Raw genomic sequence first — 21826 nt, 5'->3', positions numbered from 1 at the left:
TCATGACATGCTGAATTTTTTCACATTTGGAATCTCTCTGACTTTCCTTCTGTTGCATCTCTTTTACTTCTAGTCAGACAATTCTCTCTTTTTAAAGGGCCCATGTGGTAAAATTGAGCCTACCCTGAAAAAATACAGAGTAATTTTCCCTTTCTTAAGATTCATGAGCTTAGAAACTGTAAAGTTTCTTTTGCCATATAACATAAAAATATTCACAGGTTCCAGGTTTTAGGATGTGGATATAGTGGTGGACTATTCTGCGTACATTCGATATATTAGGGTTGAGGTATCCGTTAGACATCTAAATAGAGATACTGACTAACCAGCTGTATGTATACTTGCCAGTCAGGAAAGGGGACCAGATTCTGAATATAACTTTGGGAATTTTATGCATATGAAGTTACTTAAAGCCATGAGACTAGAATCACATCACCAAGGCCTAGGTTAAAAGGTCTGGAAGAAATGCAATAAGCAAACTAAAATAATAGGCCAGAGTTTGGAAGAAAAACAATAGGATGCAGTATGCTGGAAACCAAGTTAAAGGGAATGTGTGTCATATAATAAAGACTGGCTATAGATTTTTTCAAGTGGAGATTATTAGTGATGTTGATAAACAGTTGTAGTGTGGTGGAAGCAAAAGCCTGAATGGAGTGGATGTAGGAGAGAATGGGAGGGTAGGACAGTATAAATTATTGTTTTCAGGAGCTTTGCCAAAAAGAGGAATGGTGATAACTGGTCAGGGAACTGGGGGTAAAAAAGGATATTAAAAAAAAAAAAAAGTAAATTTTTTTTTTGAAATTCTCTTTGATAAATAATAATTTTTTTGTGTGTGTGAGACATAAGAAGCAATGTTATCAATTGTAAGAATGAGATGAGCATTATAGATTTGAGCAGACAAAACACAGATAATTTACTATAATGATGGCAAAGAAAATTTACTAGGGGAATTTAGTCTAATTGTTTGGTTTACCATTTGAGGATCATGGTCAAGAATATAGCTGTGGGCACAAAGTAGAATTTAGTCAGGTTGTTGTTTTATTATGTGAATATACTGAATGAGTTGAGTGTGAGTGCAAGGAAGGTTATACTGATGGGTCATGATATTTAAAGTTAATAGATAGGGAAATGAGGATAATAGAAGAGATAATAAATAATGAAATTAAAGGGTTGTTGGAATAGAGTAAATTGGAAATAGGTGGTAGTCAAGAGAGTAGGTTGTGCTAATGGAAATTATATAGTGATAACAATTATTAGTGAAAACAGAATTTAGGTGATATGAGAGCAGAGAATAAGATGACTGGAGGAGAGTCTGTCAAGGAGCTGAGAGTTTGGAGACTGTCTAAGAAGTAAGATGGGAGTAGTGTAGGGGAGTCATAGTAATATATGTTCTAAAGTGGTGGTTGGCGAAGTTTTTGTCAAGGACTGGATACTAAGTATTTTAGGTTTTGCAGAACATACTGTCTCTGTCTAGTACTCAACTCTATGCTGTTAAACCACAGAAATAATAATAGACAATTTGTAAATAAGTGGATCTGGCAATATTCCAGTAAAACTTTATTTATGGACACTGAAATTTAAATTTCATATATCATGAAATGGCCCTATTGATTTTTTTCAACCTTAAAAATATAAAAATCATTCTTAGCTGTTGAGCTGTCTGTACAAAAACAGGTGAATGATCCAAGGGCTTGTACTTTGCCAAATTCTGCCCTAACAGTGAGGCCTACTGTGTGATAAGGTCTGGTGACATGAGATTTTATACCTGGAGGGTTTGCATTGCATAACAAGGAAACCTGCCTATTCTCCCTATCCAGTGATAAGAGCTATGGGAACAAAGTAGTCATAATTTATTGAGATAGCCACAGTGAACAGGGTGGTCCCAAGTATTTGTTGAAGCAAGAATCTGAAGGGGATGTTTAGAGAAAAGATTTGAGTTATGTAGCACCTTATCCAGATGACACTGTGTTCCAGAGAGCACAATGGAAAGTTTCAGCTGTCAAGAAGGATGTGGAAGATATGGGTGTAAGAGGGTATGTTTAGAGCTGATAGGGAATTGACCTGGATGGTGTCTTTTGGTTTAGTGACATGAACAGGGGTAAAACCATAATTGTTAACGCTGGTAGACTTAAGGCAGGTGTGGTCTTGAATACTTTTAAGGGTTAGCATGGTATGGTAGTTTGGGCTTCATGACCCTGATGGATGATGGAAGACTTGAGCCATAGCTTCTTTTCAGGGGAAAGATGTCATTTTAGTGTAGATTTACCACATTTATTTTTTATTGATATAGATCAGGGAATGTAAGTGTGAGTTTTATTCTTTGAGTTTCAGGGCTATTTCAAGATTCTATTTAACGTTTGTAAAATACATTTTAATAAAAAAGTCACAGGGAACTTTAATTCACTAATGTGATTTTTAAATGCCTGTATTGTTATTTCTTCTTTCTTTTTTCTGGTACTGGGGATTGAACCCACTGTTTCCTGCATGATGAGCAAGTGCTCTACCACTGAGCTATACCCCCAGCCCTGTCTTTTTAATTTTTTGGTATTGGAGGTTGAACCTAGGGGTGCTTTTTTTTTTTTTTTTTTTTTTTTTTTGAGATAGGGTCTCTTTGAGTTGTTCTGGCCGGACTTGAGTTTGCAGTCCTCCTGCTTCAGCCTTCCAAGTACCTGAGATTACAGGAATGAATTACTATATCCAGCTTGTTAGCCAGTTTTGATTACACATTTTAAAATTTTGTTCTATCTTCTGTACTTTTTTTTTTAAATTCCATTTTAAGAAGTCTGAAGTAGGAGGATTACAAGTTTGAGACCAGTCTCAAAAACTAGCAAGACCCTGTTTAAAAAAAAAAAAAAATGTTTAGGAATATATCTCAATGGTAGAGCATCCCTGGGTTTAATCTCCAGTACCAGGGGGGAAAAAAAATCACATTTTACTTCTTTATTCTTGAAGTTTGCATCAAGTTTTAATTGTATTTTATATATACAACTTTTAACCCTTTTGGACTCTAAACATTTTTAAGGTTAGAAATTAGCAACAAGAGCTGGGCACAGTGGTGCAGGCCTGTAATTCCAGTAGTTAGGGAGACTGAGGCAGAAGGAGCACAAATTCAAAGCCAGCCTCAGCAATTTGGTGAAATTGAAACCCTGTCTCTAAATTGTGTGTGTGTGTGTGTGTGTGTGTGTGTATACATACATATATATATGTATATATATATACATATATATATATATATATATGTATATAGCTACAGATGTTTCTCAGTGGTTAAGTGCCCCTGAGTTCAATCCCCTGTAGAAAGAAATTAGCAACAAGCAAACAAATTTAGTGTGATGTCATATTAAATGTAGCATTACTGTGATCTTTTAAATACTATAACTATAGTACACTAGCATAATATTTTCAAACAAGCCATTTATAACCATGGTAGTGAATGACTAGTGATACATGAATAAATAAATATTGTTAAGAACAAATTGGGATTTTTTTTTTTATTAATCACTAAGATTATTATCAGAACGAGCATAAAGGTATAAGAATACTTAGCTTTTTGTGACTGACTTTGGGGTATTTATGTTTGTGGGTTTTGTTTATTGGTACTAAGTTCTTATATAAAAAAGGATTTGATGGAACACATGGGATTTGATGTCTGTAGGAACTTGTTTTAAGAGTTCTTTAATATGATAAGAACAGGGCTGGGGTAGAGCACTTGCCTTGCATGTGAGACACTGGGTTTAATTCCCAGACTGCATATAAATAAATGAATAAAGGTTCATCAGCAACTAAAAAAAATGATAAAAACAGGTAGAGATGGCTTGTATCTTTGATTGTGGTTGCCTCTGCTTATATTCCCTATTTATAGTCTTTGTAGACTTTTTGAACCAGTTTTCTTTTCTCCATAGTACAGTAGGATATTGCCAAGGAAGATAAGGGGAGAAAGTCTTTGCTCTTGACCTAATGAAGATTTGCTTGATGTTAGTTATTTTTCTAAAAAATATCTTAGATGCTTATAAACCACAGTTCACAGTGAGGTTGTGCATGTCTGTAATCCTATTACTCAGGAGGCTGAGGCAGGAAAATCTCAAAATAAAAAGGCTGGGGATGTAATTTAGATAGAGCATCTGTGATTCAGTCCCCACTAATAGAAGAAAAAACAAGGTAGTCTTTATTCAGTATTTTACTTTTCATCATTATTATAACTTAGTTGTTTTTACCATCTTTGTAAATAACTCACAATTTTAAGTCTTAAAATTTGGATGACTTTTAAATGTATTTTTTTTCTCAGCTTTTTTTTTGTACACCAGATACTTATCAGGTTTCTTCAGTCTCTTCTTACAGTTCTTTGGGAGAGAATAAAGAAGGACCTAAGTTTTAAGTATACCTTTAAAGTTATTTGTTAACTTTCATATATATATATATATATATATATATATATATATATATATATGTATTTACTTTAAAGACAAGTGCTTTTCTCTTTATTATTAAAAATGGTCTTTATATAAATAGAGTGGCAAGGTTCATAAGAAAATTTAGGGTTTTAGTTTATTATTATAATAAATTTAATTATATACATTGAAGTCCAAGTAACCATAAATGTCCTTTTCATATTGTTTTTGTAAGACTTTTTAAAAAAATAGTTTTTAGTTGTCAATGGATCTATATTTTATTTATTTATATGTGGTGCTTAGAATTGAACCCATTGCCTCACATATGATAGGCAAGCAAGCGCTCTACCACTAAGCCACAACCTCAACCTCAAGACTTTTAGAATATAGAACAAAACTATTTTTTGTAAAATAATTTCTTTGTGATGTGTAAGTTTTTGTGTTTCTTCCTTTTTGTTTTTTTCCAGTTATGGGAATTGAATTAGGGCCTTGCATATGCTAGGCAAGTGCTCTATGACTACTCTACATTTCCAGTCCTTTTAATTTTATTTTGAGGCCAGGTTTCACTAAGGTGCCCTGTCTGGCAGTGAATTTGGGATTCTTTTGCTTCAGCAAAAATAATCGATGGGATTACAGCATGAACCTCCTTACTTGGCCATTTTAAATATTTTTAGAAGATCAAAGAAATGTTTAGAACTTTTTTATAATGAAATCCAAATGTCAATTTTAACCACTTCATTATTTATTTATTTATTTACTTGCTTGCTTGCCTACCTATTTATTTAATCAATTTTTATTTATTTATTTTTTTAGTTGTAATATCTTTATTTTTATGTGGTGCTGATGATCAAACCCAGGGCCTCACATGTGTTAGGCAAGCACTTTACTGCTGAGCCACAACCTCAGCCCCACTTCATTATTTATTGAAACATCCGTAGATACATACTGGGAGTTGAACCCAGGAGTACTTTGCCTCTGAACTACAACCCCAGTCCTTTTATTTTGACACAGGGTCTCCCTAAGTTGGGGGTGAGGCTGGCCTCCCAACTTGCCAGTTTCCTGCTTCATCCTCTCAAGTTGCTGGGCTAAGCATGTACCAACTTGCCTGGGTATCACTATGCATTTTTAACAAAAAGTTGTTATCACTTTGTTCTTTCCCTGTATTATTCAGCAAGATAATTGTATTTACAATCTAAACTTTAAATTTTTAGAATTTTTATATTTGTAAATTTTTTTAATTTTGAAGAAACTATGAATCTGACAATAAAGGCATTCAAAAATTTAATGTATCAAATACTTTGAATCTTTTGTTAACCATTATTGAGGTATAATTGATTTGTAATAAGTTACATATATTTAAAGTAGAAAATTTGGTAAATTTTGATATAAACTATCACCACAGTCATAGACAAAAGTTTCCATATGATTCCTTTTAATTTCCTCCTCTCTGTCTTCCTGTTCCCACCCCTGCTCCATCACCTACTGGTCCACTATCACTAAATTAGTTTTAATTTCTAAAAGATTAGCAATTGGAAACATACACAGTGTGAACAGTTTTATTTTGGACTAGCTTATTTAACTTAGCATAATTATTTTGAGATTTATCCATGTTCTGTGTTTTACTAGTTCATTTATTTCTATTGCTGACTACTATTCTGTTATATGGCTATACCATAGTTTATCTGTTCTGTAATTGATGGACATTCGGGTTGTTTCCAGTTTAGAGTTATTAAAAATAAAGCTGCTGTGAACATTGTTACAGTCATTCATATATATATATATATATATATATATATATATATATATATATGACATAAGCTTTCATTTCTTTTGCATGTTATTACAAGGATTGGAATACCTGGGTATTCTTAATTTTTTATGTTTTCCTCTAGATGTTTTATATTTTTAAGTTTTCTGTTTAGTTATATGGTCTATTGTGAACTAACCGGTTTAGATTAGGTAGAGTTCATCCTTCAACATTGTCGTCTCCTCTCCCCGAAAGTTGTTTGTTTTTTGTAGTTTGTTTTTGTGGCACTAGCAATTTAACCAGGGGCCTCAAAGCATGTTATGAAACATTCTGTGACTGAGGTACATCCTCTGTCAGTTCTTTGCATTTTTAGAATTTTAAAATAAGATTGTCAGTTTGTAGAAACTAGACTGCTGACATTTTGATTGGAACTGCTTTCAATCTATAGAATATTCTTGAGAGAATTAATATCTTAATATTGAGTCTTCTGATGCCATTATATCACTGTATTTATTTAAGTCTTTAATCTCAGAAATGAGTGAACAAGTCTTGTACTTTTGTTTTTTATTTTTGGCTTTATTGCTAAACATTTTGTTAATTGATGCCATTGTAAGTAGAATTTTTAAAAATGTCAATTTCTGATTGTTTGCTAGTATATAGTAATCTAGTTGATTTCTTTTTGTTGATCTTATCTCCTGCAACTTTGCCAAAACTCTTTTCTATTTTAGGAGGTTATTGATTCCATAGGATTTTCTTAATAGATGATCATATTATCTGTGAATATGATGATTTTACTTGGTTCTTTCCTATCTAGATGCCTTTATTTTGTTTCTTAGATTTACCAGAAACCCCAGTGTAATGTTGAACAGAAATAGTGAGAGTGGATTTTTTTTTTTTTAACATTAGGGGGAAGTATTCAACTTTTAAGTGTTACATATTATGTTGAAGAAGTTTTAGTTTGCTGAAAGTTGTTTTTGGTCCTGGGGATTGAGTCCAGGGTTACTTAACTACTGAACCACATCCCGAGCCTCCACCCCCCCCCCTTTGTTTATTTTGAGATAGAGCTTCCCTGATAGTTTTTTTCCTTTGATTTTTAAAATTTGGTCTAATTAGTTATGCATGGCAGTAGAATGCATTTTGACAGGTTGTATAAAAACGGAGCATCACTTCTCATTTCTCTGGCTGCGCATGTTGCAGAGTCACACTAGTAGTATAATCATACATATATATATATATAGGGTAATAATGTCTGTTTCATTTCACCATCCTTTCCATCCCCACACCCGCCCCCTCTGCACAATCCAAAGTCCCTTCACCCACCCACCCCAATCTCCTTATGGGTCAGCATCCGATTCTCAGAGAAAACACTTGGCCTTTGGTGTTTGGTTTGGCTTATTTCGCTTAGCATGATATTCTCCAGGTCTGTCTATTTACCTTCAGATGCCATAATTTTGTTCTTCTTTAAGGCTTTAATGTTCAATTGTGTATTTGTACCACATTTTCTTTATTCATCCATCTGTTGAAGGGCATCTAGGTTCATTCCGTAGTTTAGTTATTTTGAATTGTACTGCTGTTAACATTGATGTGGCTGTGTCACTGTAGTATGCTGATTTTAAATCCTTTGGGTATAAACCAAGGAGTGGGATATCTGGGTCAAATGTTGGTTTCATTCCAAAGTTTTTGAGGAATCTCCATATTGCTTTCCATAGTGGTTGCACCAGTTTGCAGTCCCACCAGCAATGTATGAGTGTACATTTCCCCCCACATCCTTGCTAACACTTCTTATTGCTGCTCCTCCTCCTCCTCCTCCTCCTCCTTCTTCCTCCTTCTTCCTTCTCCTTCCTCCTTCTCCCTCCTCCTTCTCCCTCCTTTCTCTCCTCCTTCCTCCTTCTCCTTCCTCTTTCTCCTCCTTCCTCCTCCTCCTTCCTTCTTCTTCTTTCTTTCCCCCTTTTGGTACCAGGGATTGAACTCAGGGGGACTCAACCACTGAGCCACACCCCCAGTCCTGTTTTGTATCTTATTTAGAGACAGGGTCTCAACGAGTTGTTTAGGGCCTCGCCATTGCTGAGACTGGCTTTGAACTTGCAGGCCTCCTATCTCAGCCTCCCAAGCTGCTGGGATACAGGCATGTGCCACTGTGCCTGGCCTTGCTTGTATTCTTCTTCATTTGTATACAACTGTCAACTAATATATGTATATAATATTTGTTGCCAATGGACTTTTTAAAAAATTTTAACTGTCAACTAATATATGTATATAATATTTGTTGCCAATGGACCTTTTTTAAAATTTTATTTTTATGGGGGCGCTGAGAATCCAACCCAATGCCTCACACATACTAGGCAAGTACTCTACCACTGAGCCACAATCCTCCAACCCCTTGCTTGTATTCTTCTTCTTCTTTTTTTTAAAAATGTTTATTTTTTAGTTGTAGTTGGACACAATATCTTTATTTTATTTATTTTTATGTGGTGCTGAGGATGAAACCCAGGACCTCACTCTTGGGCTAGGTTGAGCGTTCTACCACTGAGCCACAACTCCAGTCTTTGTTTGTGGTCTTGATAATTGCCATTCTGACTGGAGTGAGATGAAATCTTAACATTTGCATTTGTCTAATTGCTAGAGATGATGAACATTTTTTCATATGTTTGTTCTACAATTCTATTTCTTCTTCTGTGAGGTGTCTGTTCAGTTCCTTAGTTCATTTAGTGATTGGGTCATTGTGTGTGTGTGTGTGAATGTGTGAAGTTTTATGAGTTCTTTATATATCTAGGAGGTTAGTGCTCTATCTGAGATGTGTGTCGTAAAGATTTTATCCTATTCTGTAGGCTCTTATCAGCTGTGGATATTGAATTTTGTCAAATATTTTTTCTGTATTTTAAAATTATATATATTGAAATGATTGCATGGAGTTTTTAGTATGTTAATATAATGCATTATATTGGGTGATTTTCTAATGTTAAAAACAACCTTGGATTCTTGAGATGATTGTTACTTGGTGTTGATGGTGTATTATCATTTTTTACTTATTAAATTCTTTTTTTTAATTTTAAGGAACTATTAACATCTATGTTTAAGAGGTATATTGGCTTATGCTTTTCTTACAATTTTTTGTTTGGTTTCAGTGTGAAAGTAATGCTGACCTTCTTAGAATGAATGAGTTTTAAGTATTTCACCCTTTCTTTTCTAGAAGACTTGGTATAGATAGGTTTGTTATTATTTCTAGGCCTGACTTCTGAACACTTCTAAAGCAGTTGAGGCTAGGAGTTCTCTTTTTTAAAAAAAATTCATTAAAAAAATATTTTTAGTTGTAGATGGATACAATACCTTTATTTTTATTTATTTTTATGTGGTGCTGAGGATAGAACCCAGTCCCTTTCACGTGCTAGGTAAGTGCTGTGCTTAGCCCAAGCTAATTTATTTATTTCATAAATTTATTTATTCTTACACCCTGGGATTGAACCCAGGGGCGCTTAGCTGCTGAACCACATCCCTCACTAAATGGCTGAGGCTGGCCTTGAGCTAGTGGTCTTCCTAACATAGCCTCCCGATATGTTCGGATATGCATGCACCCCACTACCTAGCTTCCACGCCAATAAATTTGATAACCTAGATGAAGTGCACCACTTCCTTAAAAGACAGTCTTCCAAAATTCAAACAAAAAGAAATACATTACTGAATAGGCGTATGTATTTTTTAAAATATTAATAATATTTATTATTGTTAATAAAAATTAACTAGCAGTAATAAATATTTCTTTTTTTTAGAATTTTTTAATATTTATTTTTTAATTATTGTCAGACACAACATCTTTCTTTGTATGTGGTGTTGAGGATTGAACCCGGGCCGCACGCATGCCAGGCGAGCGCGCTACCGCTTGAGCCACATCCCCAGCCCAGTAATAAATATTAACAAAAACATTCTCATACTCAGGCACTGGTTGCAAATGAAAAGGACATAGATGGGTATATTGTCAATCTGTGAAGAAAATGTTCCTGAGTTTTGGCCTAGTTCTCCAGAATCGCAGAATCCTTGCCAGGTAGTCTGGCCTCTGCATGGAAACTTCTTAGGCTGCATTTTAAGTGGAGAAATCTTTGCTATTTTCTGTAGGTCACCACCTCCAGGATTCGGCGCATTCTATATTGCACATTTACTGAAGTCAACTTGTAAAGAATGGTCATCTGTGAGATCTGTCGGACAGGCAGGGTGGACTTTTTTAGCATCACCTCCAAGAGTTTTCACTGCTTCCCTCATAGCAGCAAAATCCACCATTGCTGGTATTCCAGTAAAATCTCAGAGAAGAACATGGGCAGGGAAAAAGGGCACTTCAACAATGCTGTGCTTGGTTTTCCAGTCTAAAATGTTCATAACATCTTTCTTTTTCAATAAAAGTCATCACAATTTCGTACAACAGCTTCCAACAGGACCCGTATTGAGTAAGGCAGAACATCATACTTGGTGCCTCCAAGTTTAGGTACATTGAAGAACTTCTTACTTGAATTGCCATTTAATGTTTCAATAAGGTACTTAAAGGCATATCCTGCACTTGGGGCGTCCATCGCCAGAGACCATATTATCCCTGCCGGGAGGGGCCGGTGGGGGGAAGGAGGGGGAGGCTGGGTCAGGAAGAGGGGGATGAAGACAGGCGGTCTGGCAAGGGAGGAAGGAAGGAAGCAGTCTCCCAATAGGCTTATGTGTATTAAAGAAATTGTATCAATCACTAATAATCTTTGAAAACCGAAACTACCATGCCCAGATGGGTTTACTGGTGGGTTCTACCAAACATTGCAGAAATTATACCAATTCTCAGGGCTGGGATTGTGGCTCAGTGGTAGAGCGCTTTCGCCTAGGACATGTGAGGCACTAGGCTCGATCCTTAGCATCACATAAAAATAAATAAATAAAATATAGTTATTGTGTCTATCTACAACTAAAGATGTGTGTGTGTATATGTGTGAGTGTATGTATATAATATATACATTTTTTTTAAAGAAAGCATATCAGTTCTCTCCAATCTCTTCCAGAAGACAAAATCAGAAGGAATACTTTGTAACTCATTCTGTCATGCTTAATATCAAATATACATCACCTAATATCAGAGCTACATGAAAGCATTAAAGAACACTACAATTCAGTCTCTATCCTGAATAAAAATGGGAAAGTCCTCAACAAAATATTAGCAAATCGAATCCAACAATGTAGAAAAAGAGTTATATATCACAACCAAGTGGGATTTATCCCTGGTACTAAAGTTGGTTCAACATTTGAAACTCAGTATAATATATCACATCAACAAGCAAAAGAAAAGTGCTCATGTCAACAGATGTGAAAAAGGTATTTGAGGAAATCAATACTCATTCATGATTAAAAACTCCTAGCAAACTAGAAGTAGAGAACTTCCTCAACTTTAGATAAAGAACATTTACAAAATTACACAGCTAACATCATACTTAATGGGTGAGAAACTCAAATCTTTCCCGCTACAATGAGGAAGAAAAGCAAGAATATCTGCTCTTACATCCTAGTATGGATGCCCACGCAAAAACCTGCATATGGTTGGTTCTAGCAGCATTTTTCATAACTACAAAATCAAAAAAGTTGATACAACTAATTTCAGCGGGCAAATGGATAAGCTTTTGTGTTCAAGGCTTATGCTAAAAAGAAATGAGCCAGCAAGTCTCGAAAAAAACGAAAAAAAAATGCGTAAGAAACTTAACTACGTATTACCAAGTGAAAGGAACCAATCTTAAAAGGCTGCATGCTATCTGATTCCAATTAAATGACAGTGTGGTAAAGGGAAGAGTAACCAGTGAAGAGATTGGTGGTTGCCAAGGGTTATTTGGATAGAGGGACACACAGATAGAGCACAGAAGATTTTTAGGGTAGTGAAACCACTAAAATAAAATGATAATAAAATAATAAAAAGATAATAAAATGGTGTATACTAGATTGAACACATTAGAGTGAACTCTAAAGTAAACTATGAACTTTGGGTGAGAATGATGGGTCGGTAGATTCATCAGTTGTAACAAATTTTACCACTCTGGTTGGAGATATCATATAAGAGTGGGGATAGAAAGATATGTCAGAACTTTCTGCTCAATTTTACTGTGAATCTAAAAGTTCTAAATATAAGATTTAATTTTGTATTGCTTATATTAGAAAAAGGCTAAATAAATTTTATCACTTTCTACCTTAAAGTTTTAGAAAAAGAAAAACAGTAGAAAGTAGAAAAAAAATTACACTATTAATTAATACAGAACATAAAAATGCAGAAAAATCAATCAATGAATCCAAAAGTTTTATCATTTTAGAAGATAAACAGAATTCATAAACCTTTAGCCATATTGATCAGGGGAAAGAAAGGGTAAGGAGAAGGTAAAAATTACTGAAGCACACTCAAGAAGTAAAAGTTGGGGATATAGCTCAGTGAATGCCTACCACTGGGAGAGAAAGATAAATTTTTTAAATAGATGTAGATAACCACAGTTCAGTTTCTTTGATATAGGACTATTTAGGTTAAGATCCCTCTCAACATGTGTGGTGGTGCACATTTGTAATCCCAGTGACTTGGGAGGCCGGGGTAGGAGGATCACAAGTTTGAGGCCAGCCTCAGCAATTTAATGAGGCCTTAAGCAATTTAGTCAGATCTTGTCTCAAAAGAAAAAATAAAAAGTTCTGGGAATGTGACTCAGTGGTTAAGCACCCCTGGGTTCATTCACCCTATTGCCAATATTTTGGTGGCATGGAATTGTTCATAGTATTCCTTTTTAATCCTTTTATTATTTGTTTGTTAAATCTCTTTATGTTGTTTTATTATCATTTTAATTCTGTTGTTAAGTGCAAGGAATATATGACTTACATGTTTTCAGATTTGTTAAGATGTGTTTTCAGTTCAGTTATATCATTAACTGATTTTTTACTTGTTGGATCTGTCCATTTAGGGTAGAAGACTGTTAAGTTTTCAACTACTGTAGAGATTCATTTATTTCTCCTTGCAATTCTATCAGTTTTTGCCTCACATATTTTGATGCTTTATTATTAGTCATATACATTGGAATTATTGACACCTTTATCATTATATAATATCCCTCTCTATCCCTGTTAAATTTCTTTACTCTGGTTTATTCAGATTTAATATTAAGTACTCCTGTTTGGGGATGGGGGAATTAATGTTAGCATAGTATATTTTTCTCCATCTATTTTTTCAAAGTATGTATGCCTATATTTAAAGTAGGTTTCTTAAAGAGAGAATATACAAAATAGGAGAAAATCTCTGCTAGCTTCTCTTCTATCCTTAAGATTCAGAATATATACAAAGAACTCCAAAAACAAACAACAAAAAAAAAAAAAATCAAGAAAGAGAGAAAAGAACGAACAAGCGAGTGAGCAACACCCTAATAACCCAGTTGGAGAAATGCACTAAACAGACATTTTTTAAAAGAAGAAATACAAATGGCTTAACAAATACATGAAAAAAATTCAACTTCTCTCTTATAAGGGAAATGTGGATGAAATAAATGCACACTGAAATTTTATTGTATGCCAGTCATAATAGTAGTTATCAAGAATACAAACAATAATAAATGCTGACAAGGATGTAGAGAAAAAAGGAGCATTTTTATATTGTTGGTGGGATTGTAAATTAGTACAATCACTATGGAAATCAGTATAGATGTTCTTCAGAAGACTTGGAATGGAATTACCTTAAGACCCAGCTATATCACTTGGTGGCGCGCCCCTACAATACCAGCAACCTTAAGAGGCCAAGACAGGAGGATTGTAAGTGTGAGACCAGCCTCAGCAATTTAGTGAGATTCTGTCTCAAAATTAAAAAAAAAAAAAAAAAAAAAAAAATTTTTTTTTTTTTTTTTTTTTTTTTAAATGGGCCTGAGATGAACTTCAGTGGCAAAGCACCTCTGGGTGCACTGGTACATGTGCATGTGTGCACATGTGCACCAACACACACAAACACAATCATCATGCTGTAGCAATACATGCATACCCATGATTTTTTAAATAGCAGCACAGTTCACAATATAGCCAAATTATAGAACCAGCCCTGGTATCCATTAGTCAATGAATAGATAAAGAATGTGGCATATAGACACAGTAAAATTTTATTCAGTCATAAAGAAAAATGAAATTATGTCATTTTCAGAAAAATGGATGGAACTAGAGAATATTATTGTTGGGCAGAATAAGCCAAACCTCAGAAAGTCGGTGGTCATATATTTTCTGTGCATATGCGGAAGATAGGACAAAGGGAAGCAAAGTTGGAGGTGGTAGAGAAATCTTATGGAAATCAAAGGGAAATTAGTATGGTAGAGGAACAGGACCAGAGGGAAGGAGGAAGAGAGGAAGAAGGGAAATACTATAGAATGTTATTGACCAAATTATATTGTCAGATAATTGTTTGTATGAATATGTAACAACAAATCCTATATAATTAGTTCTTGGATTTTTATGGGGTCATCTTTGTTTTCTTTTGGAGTATTTAGAGAATTGATGCTTAAAGTGATTCTTTTTTTTTTTCTTTATTGGTTGTTCAAAACCTTACAAAGCTCTTGACATATCATATTTCATACATTAGCATACATTAGCTTCAAGTGAGTTATGAACTCCCATTTTTACCCCAAATACAGATTGCAGAATCATATCTGTTACACATCCACATTTTTACATAATGCCATACTAGTAACTGTTGTATTCTGCTACCTTTCCTATCTTCTACTATCCCCCTTCCCCTCCCCTCCCATCTTCTCTCTCTATCCCATCTACTGTAATTCATTTCTCAACTTATTTATTTTCCCATTTCCCTCACAACCTCTTATATGTAATTTAGTATTACAATGAGGGTCTCCCTCCATTTCCATGCAATTCCCCTTTTTTCTCCCTTTCCCTCCCACCTCATGTCTCTGTTTAATGTTAATCTTTTCTTCCTGCTCTTCCTCCCTGCTCTATTCTTAGTTGCTCTCATTATATCAAAGAAGACATTTGGTATTTGTTTTTTAGGGATTGGCTAGCTTCACTAAGCATAATCTGCTCTAGTGCCATCCATTTCTCAGCGAATTCCATGATTTTGTCATTTTTTATTGCTGCGTAATACTCTATGGTGTATAGATGCCACATTTTTTTAATCCATTCATCCATTGAAGGGCATCTGGGTTGGTTCCACAGTCTAGCTATTGTGAATTGTGCTGCTATGATCATTGATGTGGCAGTATCCCTATAGTATGCTCTTTTAAGGTCCTCAGGGAATAGTCTGAGGAGGGCGATAGCTGGGTCAAATGGTGGTTCCATTCCCAGCTTTCCCAGGAATCTCCATACTGCTTTCCAAATTGGCCGAACTAGTTTGAGTCCCACCAGCAATGTACAAGAGTACCCTTTTCCCCACATCTTCTCCAGCACTTGTTGTTGTTTGACTTCATAATGGCTGCCAATCTTACTGGAGTGAGATGGTATCTTAGGGTGGTTTTGATTTGCATTTCTCTGACTGCTAGAGATGGTGAGCATTTTTTCATGTACTTGTTGATTGATTGTATGTCCTCCTCTGAGAAGTGTCTGTTCAGGTCCTTGGCCCATTTGTTGATTGGGTTATTTGTTATCTTATTGTCTCATTTTTTGAGTTCTTTGTATATTCTGGATATTAGGGCTCTATCTGAAGTGTGAGGAGTAAAAATTTGTTCCCATGATGTAGGCTCCCTATTTACCTCTCTTATTGTTTCTCTTGCTGTGAAAAAGCTTTTAAGTTTAAGTAAGTCCCATTTGTTGATTCTTGTTATTAACTCTTGTGCTATGGGTGTCCTATTGAGGAATTTGGAGCCCGACCCCACAATATGTAGATTGGAGCCAACTTTTTCTTCTATCAGACGCAGAGCGTCTGATTTGATATCAAGGTCCTTGATCCATTTTGAGTTAACTTTTGTGCATGGTGAGGGGAAGGGGGTTCAGTTTCATTTTGTTGCATATGGATTTCCAGTTTTCCCAACACCATTTGTTGAAGATGCTATCCTTCCTCCATTGCATGCTTTTAGCCCCTTTATCAAATATAAGATAGTTGTAACTTTGTGGATTAGTCTCTGTGTCCTCTATTCTGTACCATTGGTCCACCCGCCTGTTTTGGTACCAGTACCATGCTGTTTTTGTTACTGTTGCTCTGTAATATAGTTTGAAATCTGGTATCGCTATACCGCCTGATTCACACTTCCTGCTTAGAATTGCTTTTGCTATTCTGGGTCTTTTATTTTTCCATATGAATTTCATGATTGCTTTATCTATTTCTACAAGCAATGCCTTTGGGATTTTGATTGGCATCGGATTAAACCTATAGAGAACTTTTGGTAATATCGCCGTTTTGATGATGTTAGTTCTGCCTATCCATGAGCAGGGTATATTTTTCCATCTTCTAAGATCTTCTTCTACTTCTCTCTTTAGGGTTCTGTAGTTTTCATTGTATAAATCTTTCACCTCTTTTGTTAGGTTGATTCCCAAGTATTTTATTTTTTTTGAGGATATTGTGAATGGAGTGTTTTTCCTCATTTCCGTTTCAGAAGTTTTGTCGCTGATATACAGAAATGCCTTTGATTTATGCGTGTTGATTTTATATCCTGCCACTTTGCTGAATTCGTTTATTAGTTCTAGTAGTTTTTTTGTAGACTCTTTTGGGTCTTCTAGGTATATAATCATGTCATCCGCAAATAGTGATAATTTACGTTCTTCTTTTCCAATTTTTATGACTTTAATTTCTTTCGTTTGTCTAATTGCTCTGGCCAGTGTTTCGAGAACTATATTGAATAGAAGTGGTGATAGAGGGCATCCCTGTCTTGTTCCAGATTTTAGAGGGAATGCCTTCAATTTTTCTTCATTCAGAATGATGCTGGCCTGAGGCTTAGCATAGATAGCTTTTACAATATCAAGGTAATTTCCTGTTATCCCTAGTTTTTCTAATGTTTTGAACATAAAGGGATGCTGTACTTTGTTGAATGCTTTTTCTGCGTCTATTGAGATGATCATATGGTTCTTATCTTTAAGTCTATTGATGTGGTGAATAACATTTATTGATTTCCATATATTGAACCATCCTTGCATCCCAGGGATGAATCCTACGTGATCATGGTGCACAATTTTTTTGATGTGCCTTTGTATCCGATTCGCCAGAATTTTATTGAGGATTTTTGCATCTAGGTTCATCAGAGATATTGGTCTGTAGTTTTCTTTCTTTGAGGTGTCTTTATCTGGTTTCAGAATCAACGTGATGTTGGCCTCATAGAATGAATTTGGAAGAGCTCCCTCTTTTTCTGTTTCCTGAAATAACTTGAAAAGTATTGGTATTAATTCTTCTTTAAAGGTTTTGTAAAACTCAGCTGTACACCCATCCGGTCCTGGGCTTTTCTTGGTTGGTAGTCTTTTGATTGTTTCTTCAATTTCATCCATTGATATTGGTCTGCTCAAATTGTGTGTATCCTCCTGACTCAGTCTGGGCAAATCATATGTCTTAAGAAATTTATCGATGTCTTCACTATCTTCTATTTTATTGGAATATAGGTTTTCAAAATAATTTTTGATTGTCTTCTGTATTTCTGTAGCATCTGTTGTGATATTGCCTTTTTCATCCCGTATGTTAGTAATTTGAGTTCTCTCTCCTCTTCGTTAGCATGGCTAAGAGTCTGTCAATCTTATTTATTTTTTCGAAGAACCAACTTTTAGTTTTGTTAATTTTTTCAATAGTTTCTTTTGTTTCAATTTCGTTGATTTCCACTCTGATTTTAATTATTTCTTGCCTTCTACTGCACTTGCTGTTGTTTTGTTCTTCCTTTTCTAGGGCTTTGAGTTGAAGTGTGAGCTCATTTATTTGTTGGTTTTTCCTTTTTTTGAGGAATGATCTCCAGTCGATAAATTTCCCTCTTAAAACTGCTTTCATTGTGTCCCATAGATTCCGATAAGTTGTGTCTGTATTTTCATTTATCTCTAAGAATTTTTTAATTTCCTCTTTTATGTCTTCTGTAACCCCTTGATCATTCAATAACATATTGTTCATTCTCCATGTGATATAGGATTTTCCCATCCTTCTTTTATCATTGATTTCCATTTTCATTCCATTATGATCGGATAAAATGCATGGAATTATCTTCACCCCTTTATATTTACTGAGGGTTGCCCTATGGCATAATATATGGTCTATTTTTGAGAAGGATCCATGTGCTGCTGAGAAAAAAGTATATCCACTTGATGATGGTTGATATATTCTATATATGTCAGTTAAGTCTAGGTTATTGATTGTGGTATTGAGTTCTATAGACAGCACCCTCAATGCCTCCGCAGTAACGGGATCAGAGAGTCCCATTAATACTCCTACATGCGACCTTCTGAGAAACTTCCATCAAAATTCCGCTGAAAGGAGACCTGCCAGGAATTAGTAAGTTTATTGGAGGGGTCAGTTTGTCTCAGACGAGTGAATCTCGGCAACTCGGAGCAGGGACACAGTCCCTCCGGCCACCGCCGATCTGCAGCGACCGTACAAAGGGCCGCGGCCTGCCTGGACCCCCGCCACCCGGCTCTGTGAACGGCCTCTGGCGGTTCGGCGCTGCAAAAGACCATCACCCCCCCGCCGGTTCGGCGCTGCAAATGACAACCCCCACCCCCTCACCCCCCACCCCCGCGCTCCTGTGAACAGCTCCCGCAGGGGCACAGTCCCGCTGGCCGCTGCAGAACTGCCGCTGCCCACACATTGCAGGGAACCTGCGGACCGCCACGGACTGCCTGGGCCCCCGACACCCGGCTCTGTGAACCGCCTCTGGCGGCTCGGCGCTGCAAACGACCGACCACCCCACCCCACCCTCGCCGGTTTGGCGCTGCAAACGACGACCCACCCCTCGTGTGAACAGCTCCCGCCCGCCTGGCTCTTCGAACAGCCCTGCCCGCACGGGGTAATCAGGAGTGGCCCAGGACCCGCTGCACCGAACTCCCAGCTACTGCTACCACCAGTGCTGACAACTGAGGTCTCTTGCACCAGCTTCCGGGGGCGTGGCTACCAGAGGGCAATCAAATTCGTTGGGGGCTCTTAGCCCCAAGCTCTACAAACTTAGGGTCCAAGGGAATGGCAAACAGGGAGAATGTGCCCAGGCGTTCATGAAAACAGGGCTCACAGGAGCAGCAGACCTGGCCTGTAGCCAGTAGTGTGGTGAGCGTCACTGGTGCACTCAGGATTGGAGACCTGCGCAGTCCGGGAGGAAGAGCTGCTGCACAGTGACTGGCTCCCGCCTACTGAGAGGAGAAGCTTGGCCCGGTGGACACAGCTCCACCTACTGGAAGAATAGTGAATCAAAGTCTAAGACTGCATTTATTAAAAAAATTTTTTTGTTTGTTTTTGTTTTTGTTTTGTTTTGGTTTTGTTGTTGTTGTTTTTTTAAATTTTTTAAAATTCATTTTATTTTATTTTATTTTTTAATATTAATTTTCATTTTTATTATTACTATTATTATTTCTTTTTAATTCTTTTTAATTTTCTATTCTCTTCTTTCTTCTTCTGTCTTTTCATTTCTTTTCAATTCTCTTATTCCCCCTTCCTTGAATTCTACCTGCTTACTCTCATTCTCTCTGGTGACTTCTTCCCTTCCCTTATAATACCTTTCCTCCCAAGTATCAAATAAATTTATAGGAGTAACAGTAACTCAGCAGTCACACAGAACTAGAACCAACATGAGCAACATGAAAAAGCAAAGAAGAAAAGGAGTACAAACAATGCAGGACAGCCTAAATATTCAGGAGGATATAGATTCATCAGAAAAATGGTCACATAAAGAACTCAAGGAATACCTTAGACAGATGGAATGGAACCTTAAAGAGGATACGAGACAGCAAATTCAAGCAGCAAAAGAACACATTGAGAATGAATTACATAAACAGATAAAAGAAGAAGTTAAGCATCTTTATCAGGAGATAGAGATTATAAAAAAGAATAAAACAATAATCTTAGAAATGAAGGAAATTATAAACCAAATTAAAATCTCAAATGAGAGTATCACTAATAGAGTGGAGCAAGTAGAAGCCAGAACGTCAGATAATGAAGACAAAATATATCATCTTGAAAAGAGTCTAGCCAACTCAGATAGGCTGGTTAAAAATCACGAGAGAAACATCCAAGAGATATGTGATAACGTTAAAAAACCAAATTTAAGAGTCATCGGGGCAGAGGAAGGTATAGAGATTCAAACCAAGGGAATGAATAACCTGCTACATGAAATAATTACAGAAAACTTTCCAGAAATAATAAAGGAAACAGATATACAAATTGTAGTTGCATACAGGACACCGAGCATACAAAATCAAAGTACACCAACGCCAAGACACATTGTTATGAAGATATCCAATATACAGAACAAGGAGATAATATTAAAAGCTACAAGAGAAAGGAGGCAGATTACATTCAGGGGTAAAAGGTTAACAACAGATTTTTCATCACAGACGCTGAAAGCGAGAAGATCCTGGAACAACGTATTTCAAACACTGAAAGATAATGGATGCCAACCAAGAATTTTGTATCCAGCAAAATTAAGCTTCAGGTATGGCAACGAAATAAAAATCTTTCATGATAAACAAAAGCTAAAAGAATTTGCAGCCAGAAAACCAGCATTGCAAAGCATCTTGAGCAAAACACTACATGAGGAAGAAATGAAAAACAATAACCAAAGCCAACAGTGGGAAGTACCTCAGTAAAGACAGACGGAGGGGGGAAAGCTAATCATGGAGAAACAAACTAAATTAAAAAAAAAAAAAAGATAAATAATCAAACATGGCTGGAAGTACAAACCATATATCAATAGTAACTCTAAACGTTAATGGTTTAAATTCTTCAATAAAGCAACATAGACTTGTAAGATGGATTAAAAAAACAAATCCAACAATATGCTGCCTCCAGGAGAAACATCTGACTGGAAAAGACATACACAGGCTGAAGGTGAAAGGTTGGGAAAAAATATACCACGCACACGGTCCTTGCAAGCAAGCAGGGGTGGCCATCCTCATATTGAATAAAATCGACTTCAAGACTAAGGTAATCCAAAGGGATAAGGAAGGACATTATATATTGTTAAAAGGAACCATTCACCAACAAGAGATAACAAAATTATCAATATTTATGCACCAAATAATGGTGCTGCGACGTTCATAAAACAAATTCTCCTCAAGTTCAAGAATCAAATAGACCACAACACAATAATTATGGGTGATTTCAACACACCTCTCTCACCATTGGACAGATCCTCCAAACAAAAGTTGAATAAGGTGATTCTTGATATAGTTGGGTCAATTGTAAGTTTTTTACTCTTTTCTATTTATTGCCTTGTTTTTGTTCACCATATTTTTTTCTACCTTTTGTGATTTTAATCAAGCATTTTAAATGATTTTATTTTTTCCTCATTTTTTTTTTTAGGAAATCAGTTATGCTTAAAATTTTTTAAAAAACCTTTTCAAGTAGTTCTAGAGTTTGCTGTACAACTAATCTAGTCCATCATAGTGTAAGAACTAGTCTGAGTATCAAATGTTCCCAATAGTCTGCCTTCAGTTCCTAGTATTATTGCTGCCTTTCATTTCACACATACATAAACTACATGTGCATGTATATAACAGATCATGTACATTGTTCCTATTATTATTTTGAACAACTCTTACTCATTAATAAAAGTCACCAGGG

The 21826-nt window shown here is 35.9% G+C and overlaps 1 protein-coding gene and 1 pseudogene across 7 annotated transcripts in view; one reads left to right on the top strand and one right to left on the bottom strand.

Moving 5' to 3' along the window:
• Mllt10 (MLLT10 histone lysine methyltransferase DOT1L cofactor) overlaps positions 1-21826 on the top strand; it is a 200014-nt gene that overhangs the window by 98834 nt on the left and 79354 nt on the right. The gene's annotated exons all lie outside the window — the stretch shown is intronic.
• Positions 4126-10691, bottom strand: LOC143379489 (iron-responsive element-binding protein 2-like; annotated as a pseudogene).

This window comes from Callospermophilus lateralis, chromosome 13 (assembly GCF_048772815.1).
Source record: "Callospermophilus lateralis isolate mCalLat2 chromosome 13, mCalLat2.hap1, whole genome shotgun sequence".
NCBI lineage: Eukaryota > Metazoa > Chordata > Mammalia > Rodentia > Sciuridae > Callospermophilus > Callospermophilus lateralis.
Note: the sequence above shows the minus strand (reverse complement) of the source record. Positions and strands in the feature narration are given on the sequence as shown.